The sequence below is a fragment of the Porites lutea genome, chromosome 2 (assembly GCF_958299795.1).
Source record: "Porites lutea chromosome 2, jaPorLute2.1, whole genome shotgun sequence".
Lineage (NCBI taxonomy): Eukaryota > Metazoa > Cnidaria > Anthozoa > Scleractinia > Poritidae > Porites > Porites lutea.
Window position 1 is genome coordinate 31,339,308 of NC_133202.1, and position 11,019 is coordinate 31,350,326.

Consider the following 11,019-nt stretch of genomic DNA (forward strand, 5'->3'; position numbering starts at 1 on the left):
AACTGGTGCCAACGTTTGAATACTTCCAAGGAAATGTCGCTGAAGGTAGCAATCGCTTGGATTGTTGTTACTTTTATTGCATTTATCCACATCTCAAAATATAATGCACAGGTGAGCTATTATCATTCGTCAAAACTGAAAAGATAAGTAGTCAATAGAAGTGTTTTTATATATTAAAAGCCACTAATAGTTCATATTGAACGCAGGTTAAGTTCGAGTTTGCTACAACTAACAGATGTCGGATGAATTCCAGATTATAAAGGGCCACTAAACGTTTCAATGAAAAAACAGCCCTGCAATTTTTCAGAGTTTAGTTTATCATTCTTCCTGTTTGATGCATGAAAAAAAATCTATGTCTGTCTCTAGGCAAACATTTTATGCCTTAATACAGACTTATTTCTTTGGCTAAAAAGAGATGAAAAAAAAAACAAAACAAAACAAAACAAAAAAAGGTTCTTTGAGGTGGTTCCATTGTTATTACAGAAGCAGCGATCTACGACAATCTTCGGTCTCAAAGCTGTTTTGGTTTAAAGGCTGCGAAACTCTGAGATACCTGCTGATAGACAGCAATTATATAAAGGAATTCGATTTAAACAATAATATATAATTATGTCTTTTTGCATAGTTATGTTTAGCAGAGCCCGCTTTTCAAGAAAATCGTGTCTAGTGAAAAACTTTACTGTTATGCTTTGCCTGAAATGTCTCGTATCAACCAAGTTTTATTGATATAATTGGGGTGTGCCACGAAATTTCAACAGAAATCATTGAAGCAGTCTCGAACGAGAGAGTCCTTCTGATAATTTGGGACGAGTAAAAAGAATACACACTCTTCTTCGATGGCATTTTATATGTTGTCCCACCACTGAGGCACTTGTAAGCCCTGGTCAAACCTAGAATCTAGAGATCTAGAGTCGTGTAACACGAGGTTGGCCTAGAAGCCGTTATAGATGCACACATTTTTTTCCAACCAATAAAATGTGTAACAATTCCACAATCTGGATATTTCTAAACTGACAAATTGGGTTATCAAAAATTGATTTCCATGTGTGCAATTAAAGTTGGGAAATAAGCGCCAGCAAAATTGAAAACCGACATTTTCTAATTTATAATTCTCTTTAGCTTCTCTTTTTGGGTGATTCCAAACCTGAGACAACCACCGCACGAATTGTGGAACTAAATATTCGTACACAGCTTCAGCAGATTCGTGTGTAAAATACTCGGTTTCAACAAAAAATGTATGAATAAATAAAATAAAGCAACAACAACCAAACACAGTCACACTCTGGAGCTGAGCGGCTTCACTGGTTTTATGTGGATGGAAGTAAGGCCGATTCAGGTATAGAAATATTGTGCGGATTCAGAAATATCGAGAACAAAAACATTCGATTTAATTTAGAGCAAGGTTTTGAGTGTTTTATAGTTTATGCAACGAGTGGGAATGTCGCATCAGTTGATTTTAAGCCGAATTCAGCAGCAGATGATTGCGGTAACGCTTTCCGAAAGTGCGTTTTTTGGGTTCGTTTGACTCTGAGCGATACGTTTTTAAAAACAATTCCATAGCTGAATTCAGAAAAACGTATTAGTATAGGTAATAGCATGATTTGTAGTGATATTTGGCATAAATACCACGAGTGATATTTCAAAATTGTTATACATAATTTCACGAACCGTTAGACGAGTGAAATTTAAGACAATTTTGAAATGTCACGAGTGGTATTTATGCCAAATATCACGGACAAATCATGCTATTATTTGTTTATACTACTACTCGCAAAAGGGCTGTAATTTTCACATGTAGGTATTTCAAATTAAGCTGAAATACCACTGCCCTGAGCCAATCAAATTGCAGAAATTTCTCATGTAGTAGTATAAATTGAAGACTTATCTGTTCAGATGCCCCAACGATATCTTGGCTGCCGTCACTGCCGTCACTGCTGTCACTGCCGTCGTCATCGTCCTTGCTTAAGGTCCCTATTATAATTAATGATTGTCACCCAACTAGTTTTAACGAGAAGTATTATTGTTATTTAACTATATTTCTTGTATATTCTTTTAGTTATCTGTGCACAGTAGAAAATAAAGTTGTTGTTGTTGTTGTTAACGGAAAACTTAATGAGAATGTTTTCATCAACACGAGCAATTTTTCCTTACGGTATGTTCGAATTCCGAGCCTGTTCGTGAGTACACAGACGTTACTCCAGTTATATTGCACTTTTAATCATGTAAATCTTGCGAGGAGATAAAGAGCTCTTGTCACCTTAAGTCCAACTCGCTCTTCAAGTTGTCAGGTTTTGAGTTTCAGATTGTTATAATTGTTTTGCACTGTGTCTATTTACATGGGCTATGGGCTACCCATAAATCATCTGTAATAACTTCGAGGAAAAATATTAAAGCATGGCATTAAATTGGCGTATCTTACCATTTCCTTTATCATTAATAATTTCGTATAAATTGAAGTCTTCCCCCAAGTTTGATGAACATCTCGATGCCGAAATATCGAATATTGTACCGAACGCTCTTGTTTTAGGGTGACGACCGAAAAGAAAGAAGGTACATTATGGTCTTTTGAAAACGAAGAATAAATATAAAAAAAGAATCGAATTTATACCCATAAATCATCTTTAATAACTTGAAGGAATCTGGTACAGGTAAGATCTGGGTAACGGTAGCGAGCATATGCAATGATCGATGAACATAATTCGCTGGAATATTATGGAATTCCCACATTTGACATTTTTCGCTACTATTCAACGCTAATCCCAGAGCCCTTGCTCTCGATAGCAATTTAGTTTAGATCTTGAGGCTGCCCGGCAAAGACCTACTAAACTATGAGTTTGATGATCTTTCCGAGAAAAGCTGATCTTTCTAAGGGCAAATATGAAAACACAAGGGCTCGGAACGCCTCATTATGAAGAAAAAAAATGTATATTATAATAACACAATAAAAACTGTTACGTCGGAGATGAAAACAAGAGTAGCACGAAGCCTTAAAGTTGTGTTTCTTTTAGATAATTCTAATAATTAATCAAAATTTCTGCTAATAGGACATTGTTGAAAGGCCTGCATAGCTACTTGGGTAACTTTCACCTGTCAGCTTGTCTGAATAGTTAAGTTGTATTCATGAAGGTGGTTCCTCGAACTTAGCGATAATTCATGGAAAGAAAACAAAGGACGTCAGGAGCCGTGAAGGAAGTTTGAATATCAGTTACTAATTTGCGTCTTCTAGAATTTTTGATCACCCAAGAATTTTCAAACAAACAATTCTATCAAGTATTCAAAATTGGTAAAAAAAGATCCCCGATTGCGCTTCCCCCTTTTTTTTATTAATTTTTCGATGCCTAGATATCGTACTGAACGCTGTTTCTTCGAGCATTTTTTTTTTTTAATTATCATTTTAACGCCTTTTTGACCCAAATTCAATATGTCAGCTCGTGTTTGAACTTTTTTGTTTAATATAAATTGAATAAGTGGAAAAAATGAAGGTTCTGTATATCACTAGATTCACTTACGCTCAGGCTAGCACGTTTTACTGTAGCTAAATTTGCAAGTTAATCATTTTACAAATTTTTGCTAGTAAGCTGTGAAAATTACGATTTTAACTAATGGGCTTCAATTTTTTATTATTATTATGCTTTAATAAATGTTCCTCCCCAACCTCCCCTCCCCCCAAAACTATACGCAAAATTAGTGATGGAGAAAAACAGCTGTTAGCAATTTAAGGCTGGAGTCATTTTCTCATTTACAGCAAATGCGTTAAGTCGTCGCATTTGCCCGCTGGAATTTTTAATTGCGTTAGATCTTAAAGATAATAAAATAATTCATATTATTCCAACGAGCAAAATGAATCTGTCCCAAATAGTTGGTTGATTAAATTCAGGGTATCCAATATTAATGACAATACAACTTTCATTGAATTGGTTTGTTTGCGACAGCGTTATCAAACCACTATGACACAAAGAGGAGGGAATTTGGGAGGAGACAGATTGATAAATTAAAATAGTTTTGTTTTCAAGGAGATCAAGAACACGACTTCCATTATACAAGTAGAACATTGAGTTGTGTGCATCATGTCCACTTCAAATTTCAAAAGATATCATGCCTCCAATCTGTTCGAGGATTCTGGAAATTTGTAATAAGTGGACGAACTACTGTATACTTTTTTTTCTTTTGCAAGCAAATATCGTTTTTACAATTCTTCTTGTCGAAAACAGCGTCCAGCAGGTTGTTTACAAAATTTGCGATTTTTTTGCTACCTTGACGATTTCCTACTAACAGAATTGCTTTAATTTTTTCTTGGCAATAATTCAATACAGCATGGAGCTCTTGTTTGTAGTTCCTGACGGTTTAATGTAACTCTAAACTAAAATTTATTAAATTTAAGCTAGACCCTAGATCCAATTTCAGGGACTTTTGGTGCTATATCAAGTTCTTTCATGCCTTAAATGTGTCTGATTCCAATTCTGAAAAACTGGTGCAATCGTTTGAATACTTCCAAGGAAATGTCGCTGAAGGTAGCAATCGCTTGGATCGTTCTTACTTTTATTACATTTATCCACATCGCAAAATACAATGCACAGGTGAGCTATCATTCGTGAAAACTGAAAAGATAAATAGTCAATACAAGTGCTTTGTATGTGCAACTAAAAGAAGCCGGATGAATTCCAGACCATAAAGAGCCACTAAACGTTTCAATGAAGAAAAGCCCTGCATTTTTTCAGAATTTGGTTTATTATTCTTCCTGTTTGATTTCGATGAAAGAAATATATGCCTTTACTAGGCCAAACGTTTTATGCCTTAACGCTGACTTAGTGTTTTAGAGATGGACAAAAAACAAAACAAACCCAAAAAGGTACTTTGAGGTGGTTCCATTGTAGCAGCGATCTACGACAATCCTCGGTCTAGTAGATTTCAACAATGATATAAAATGTATAATTATATGTTTTTAGCAGACCCCACTTTTTCAAGCAAATCGTGTCCAGTGGAAAATTTTGCTGTTACGTTTTACCTAAAATTTCTGGTGTCAGGTTTTATTGATATAATCAGGATGTGCCACGAAAATTCAACAGGAATCTTTGAAGCAGTCTCAAGCAAGGGAGTTCTTCTGAACTCAGCGTTGAAATTGTTTGATTGTGAATTTTCAAAACGCATTACTCTGAGAAGGACTCGAGAACTATATTTTGTTGGTTTAAGTCCTAAACATAAACACTCTTCTTCAATCGATGGCCTGTATGTTGTCCCATCACTTAGGCATTTGTAAGCCCTGATCAAATCAGGGATCTGGAAAGCGAACTAGAATCGCCTAGCACGAGGTTGCTTTCGAAGCCGTTATAGATACATATTTTTTCCAATCATTTACATTTTTTATTGGACTATATATACAGAGTATGTATTATAAAAAAATAATAATAAAAAATAATAATAATAATAAAAAAAAGAATAGAACAACTTTCAACGGCGCAGCCGCTGTCAGGCTCTTTTGAATTGGAAAAAGCATGTGCAGCAGTTTCGCAGTTTCGCAGTTTAGCTAAGAAAATAGGAAGTGTTTGACTCATTTTCTCTTGTGTTTGAACAATAGCAGGAACAGGTGCCCCAGTAACCATTATTAGAGATGATTTTATAATTAAAATCTTCTACACAAAATTAACTTAAACAAACTTCATTTATTAATTTAATTGCCACTTCTAAAGGTATTTATACGGAATTTTGTGATCATTAAATATTCCACAATTTCGCAAAAATTTCGAGAATATTATTAACAAAGTCTTCTTCATTACATTAAGTTTGGCAAAGCAGAGGCTGTGAATAAATACAATGCATTTGATAATAAAATTAACTATTTTCATTTTCCAATGAACAGCTTCAAAGAGGCGAACTGGAAGAAGACCCGCAATTTGTGAACTTCAAGGAATTTCTCAATCACATGCTAAAAATTTCCCAAGTTTTGTCCACCGTCAATGTCAGCGACTCCATTGACTGTGCCTTCCAGTGCCTTGCTAACGTGGCGTGCTTGTCATTCAATTTTGCCATTTTGCCGAACAGCAGATCCACACTTCACGTTTGCCATTTGCTATCTACAGACAAGTACAACCACTCCAGAGCCTTCGTGCCGAGTGATCAGTTTCACCACTTCACTATTGCGGTAGGATAAATGAAGCTATTTTACCGGCCCCAGTTGTTCAAAAGTTGGATAACGCTATCCACTGGATAACGCAATTGGTTTCTGTAATACTTATCCGCTGGATAGTGATTTATCCGGTGGATAACTCTCTCCAACGTTTGAACAACCGGGGCCTGGTTAATAAATTATCTCCAACACACGAAAGTGAGATAAAACTAAAATAGTTCGTACCGCCCAGAAACACCTGGAATTAACTACACGACCTTTCTGTTCCGACTCATTTTTCCCGTTCGATAAATCTTTTTGATGAAAAGTACAAGGAGAAGTTTGGCAGATAAAACGACACTCACATATGAAACCTACACTCATTATCGTCAGCTAACAGACTTTTTCTTTCGAGTGTTAATTAAAGTCGTTATAAATGCGCAGCTTATGACAACCTACTTTTGCATTGATATAGTTGTTCTTTGCACCTCAGAGCCCATGTGACAGTTCTCCTTGCCAGGATGGTAGAACGTGTCGCCCACTGTATGATAAAAATGACTTCGTATGTGAAGGTAATGACTTGGACGTTATATTTTGTCATCATCCGATCGACCTTTTGCTTGCTCAAACCATAGTTAATTGAGTGGAATGGTTATGAAACCCGTCAGACTCCTTTGTTATATGTTTTTGTGGACCTGAAAGTGCACAACTTTCAAAAGAATTCCTATCATTTTGATTGTATTGACCAATAAAAACGTTGCATTAATTTATTCCGTAACAATTTGCCAACAGAAAACAAAGGATTGTGCACTTTCAGGGTGCTTCCAACATAAACTACAGCACTGTTGTTTTTATCATTGATGTTTGCTGCTTTTCATAACCAGTCTCCTCTAATAACTATGCTCGAACATAGTCGAATCAGGAGATCCTCAAAATGTAAAAACGCAATGCGAATGGCTCAGAAATCTCTCTTCCATTAAAAAAACGGCATTACTAACTATAAATAGGTCATTCTCCTACACCAAGAAATGCATAGTTTTAGGAACTTTACTCAAGGGGGCTACTCAACAACCTTTCATAAGGCGGGTTTATGGGCAGGCTACGCTCCGATTTCCAAAACCCCTTACCCTTTTACATACTTTCGGAATTCTCACCGATCAACACGCTAGTCACATGGAAAAAGAGTTCACGTGACCAGCGCTCAGGTCCCTATAGAAAAAGGACAAAACGTAACAGATTTCGGATGATTTTTATATCCGATGTTTAAATTAGATTTGTCCCGAACAGACTGCGTTCCTTTTCCAAAACTTTAGAATAAAATAAATGACATTGGAATGAAATAAATGAACTATAATTCGGGATAACATATAAGGTGGGTCTGTGACAGATTTTCTTTACCTTTTCATATACTTTAACTCGTGAGAGTCCGTACCCTTTTATATACCTGAAACCTGAAAAGGGTACTCATTTTGACCGGAGCCTCCTAGTAAAGGACACCATAGGAAGGACCCCCGGACCTCTACGCCATCATGTTGGTCAAGCCTGGTATTCACTATAGCGCATAAGCATAAGCATAAGCACAAGAAAAACGGACAAGTTCATTCTTCTTGTGCTTATGCTTATGCTTATGTCGTAGCTTTGACTAGTGAAAACGGGGTCGACATAAGCACAGAGCACAAGCACAAGGCCATGGACCAATCACAGGCCACTTTGAGCCAGATCTCATGCGAACATATCAAAGGCAACAAGGCGGACGAAGCGTCCGCCATCTTGTTTATCACCGAGTTGAGGAAAGCTCAGTGGTATCAAGAATTGAGTCAACTATGCCATTCTGCGCGTGCGTATGTGCTTATGCTTATACTTATGCGCTAGTGAAAACCAGGCTTTAACAAAACAACGAAAGATATAAGGCCAATCGGCTGACGAGGGCTGGTTCAATGGGGTTGATTACCTGAATCTGACGACTTCATAAAGCTTTAAAATGTTTTCCTAGTCTTTCCGTTTTAATTATCATTTTTACCCACAAATCAGTAAAAAAGAAAGAAACATTTATATGCTGAGCATGTACAATGCAGAATATTTTCTCTACGAGTGTGACTCTATCTCATTATTGCGATCCAAAAATTTCATCTGTACTGTATAAATAGATTTGTTTTTAACAACTTTAAGTGTCCCTTATCTTGAAGTGAGGGTTTTGCAGACTAAGTGCAACTTACGTCTTTAAAAGTTTCTCAGGCTAGGTACTTCATATGAAAAGGGTCTCAGGTATAGCTTATAAGAGATTTGTGTCTAGGTCTGAGATACAGCATGGAACGTTTCTTTATCCCTGGTAAACAGTAACAACTATCTCAAGCTATTACGAAAGCTGACTATTTAAACGCCAGCTTGGAGTTTTATGCGCCGTTGTCCTTTTTCGTTCCAGTTTCAGGGTGGTTCAAGATTAACACAGAGGTAGTGTGCTTTGGAGCCAAGAACGATTCCTACGGCAACTTCAGTATTCATAAGGCGGGAAAGATTTCTGCTTTTAAACTAGTTCATCGCTCAGGCTCCGTGTCTTGTTTGTCCAAAAAAGGAACAAATTGGGGATGCAACTACAGGGACCAAATCGGTCGAATTTGTACACACATCACCAATACCAAGAGAGTCACTCTTGCCAATTTTTCTACGACGAACAAACAAGGATGTTACGATCTGCCTGGGTTTCATCCTGATTCCTCTGAGATCGATTTGAGGCTTTCATCCCCAGTCGGTGTTCTTGCTGGACAGGAGTTAAGGATCTGGTACGGCGAAGATTTAAATAATATAGAAGAGGACGACAACCATGGCAAGTCATGCGTCGATGTTTACGGCTTTTACTAGAAAAGACAATAAGCCAGTTAATTGTAACGAGGTTCATAACTATGCTATCCTATGCTAAGTTTCATAGAAAAGTAAGAGTAATTGTAAATTGATTGTCAGACTAGTGAGTATGTACCATCTTCACAGAAAAGGCACCCATTTTCATATACCTTTTATTAAGAAACGATGCCCCTTTAATAAATTGCCTAGCACTTAATTAGAATAAATCACTTCAACAGAAAGACTGTACAGCTGATGTAACGGTTAATAAATACAAATGAAAGAAAAGCGCGTCTGTTAGAAACGTTTTATTGAACGGCTCTTATTAATTAAAGACGATTGATTTTCCTCCGTTTTATAGACTTCAACTCGTGAATTCCCTATTCTCTTTAATCTGAGACTAAAGGTACCCTTCTGGGTGGAGCCCACTCCATTCAGGCCATAAAAAAAGCGTGAGTCCGAAATTACGTAAGTTTCTTGTCTGTAAATAATCTATTTATGCCGGGAATTTAGCTGCAGCCAATATTAGAGAGCTCTAGATTTGACTGACGAGAACGAGTACGAGATTTAACTTTAAGTCTTTGTGTCGTGTTCTAAAGGGCAGACACACCGGAAAAGTAAATTTTACTTTTTTTTTTTTCACCAAAAAAGGTTCGAACGGTTATTTATAGTGAAGGAGATTCAGCCCTCTCCCGATAGCAAAATGATAAAGCTTCTTACATTTGATAACTTGTTCCCGCCACTACGTGACGTTCTCGCAAAAACCTGTTGTAGAATGATGACGGCTACCACGTTTTCCCGCCAAAATGACGCTGGCTCACTGGCGTGCACTACTTAGTATAGAAAATCTCGTACTCGTAGTCGTCCTCGTGCTCGAATCTAAAGCTCTCTATTTTCGAGGTGTCCGTAATAGCACGGTGTCTGTGTAGAGGAAAAGCGCCTACCTACTCCTTCCCTAACCTAGTGTTCAACACTAACTCCTCGCCACGAAAAATAGTACATGGTACTTAATCTTCAAAATAGTTAAGAAAAACGTAAATTTGGCCTTTAAATTACATTGAGATTTTGTTTAAACTTACTACAAAGCACTGATCACAACGAGACACAGTTTTGTCTTTCAATTAATTGCAACTGTGAGTTTCAAAACTCAGCAAAAGGCATTTTTGAAGCCACTTAGTAATGCAAAGAGACTCCTAAGATCCATCCATGAATCTCTCCACATTTTATAGGGTTTGGTCACTTGATCATTTATCTGCTACTCAACCAGCTAATGAAGCTTGCTCTGATGTCGCTCCATTTAAGATTATCCAAGAGTCTTGGATTCTGGATTCTATACTCTGAGTTCCAGATTCCAGGTATTAGATTCCGCATTCATTGTTAGTAGAACTTGGATTCGGGATTCCAATCGTTAGCGGGAAACCGAATTACTCGAGCTGATTTCAAAGCCCATGGCTCCCGATTCTACATGCAGAAATTTCTCAAACTGCAGTATCCTGATTACCTTACATGGTAGCCTGAGAAAACAGCGGACACTTGGCGACGCTACCACTGGTTTCCCCGCCGAATGACGTCTGAGAAACGAGCGAAGAAATTCCATACTGATGATTCGTCACTACCCAGATCTGAATAGTGCTTCTGATTGGTTGAATCAAATTTCCCAGGCGGCACGACCAATCAGCAGCTCTATCCAGATCTGGGTAGTGACGCGTCATAAGTATGAAATTTCTACGCTCGTTTCTCAGACGTCATTTGGCGGGGAAACTAGTGGTAGAGTCGCCAAATGGCGGCTGTTTTCTCACGCTACTTACACGGACAATCTGAGTTTTTAGAAGTGAAATTAATATTATTATCACAAATACTTTAATGCAGTTATATGTTGCGGATTCAATTGTTCAGTACATTGTAACCGTAGCTTACTGTTATTGTAGTTGTTGCTGTTGCTATTATTTTTGTTATTATTATTTTAAATACCTTCAATCATTTGTCACTGTCATGTTTAAAATGTTTCAGTGGATTAGTAAATCGTACTAGCGATCGATACCAGCTGTTGTCTTTTTTACTGACTTTGCTGTTGCACG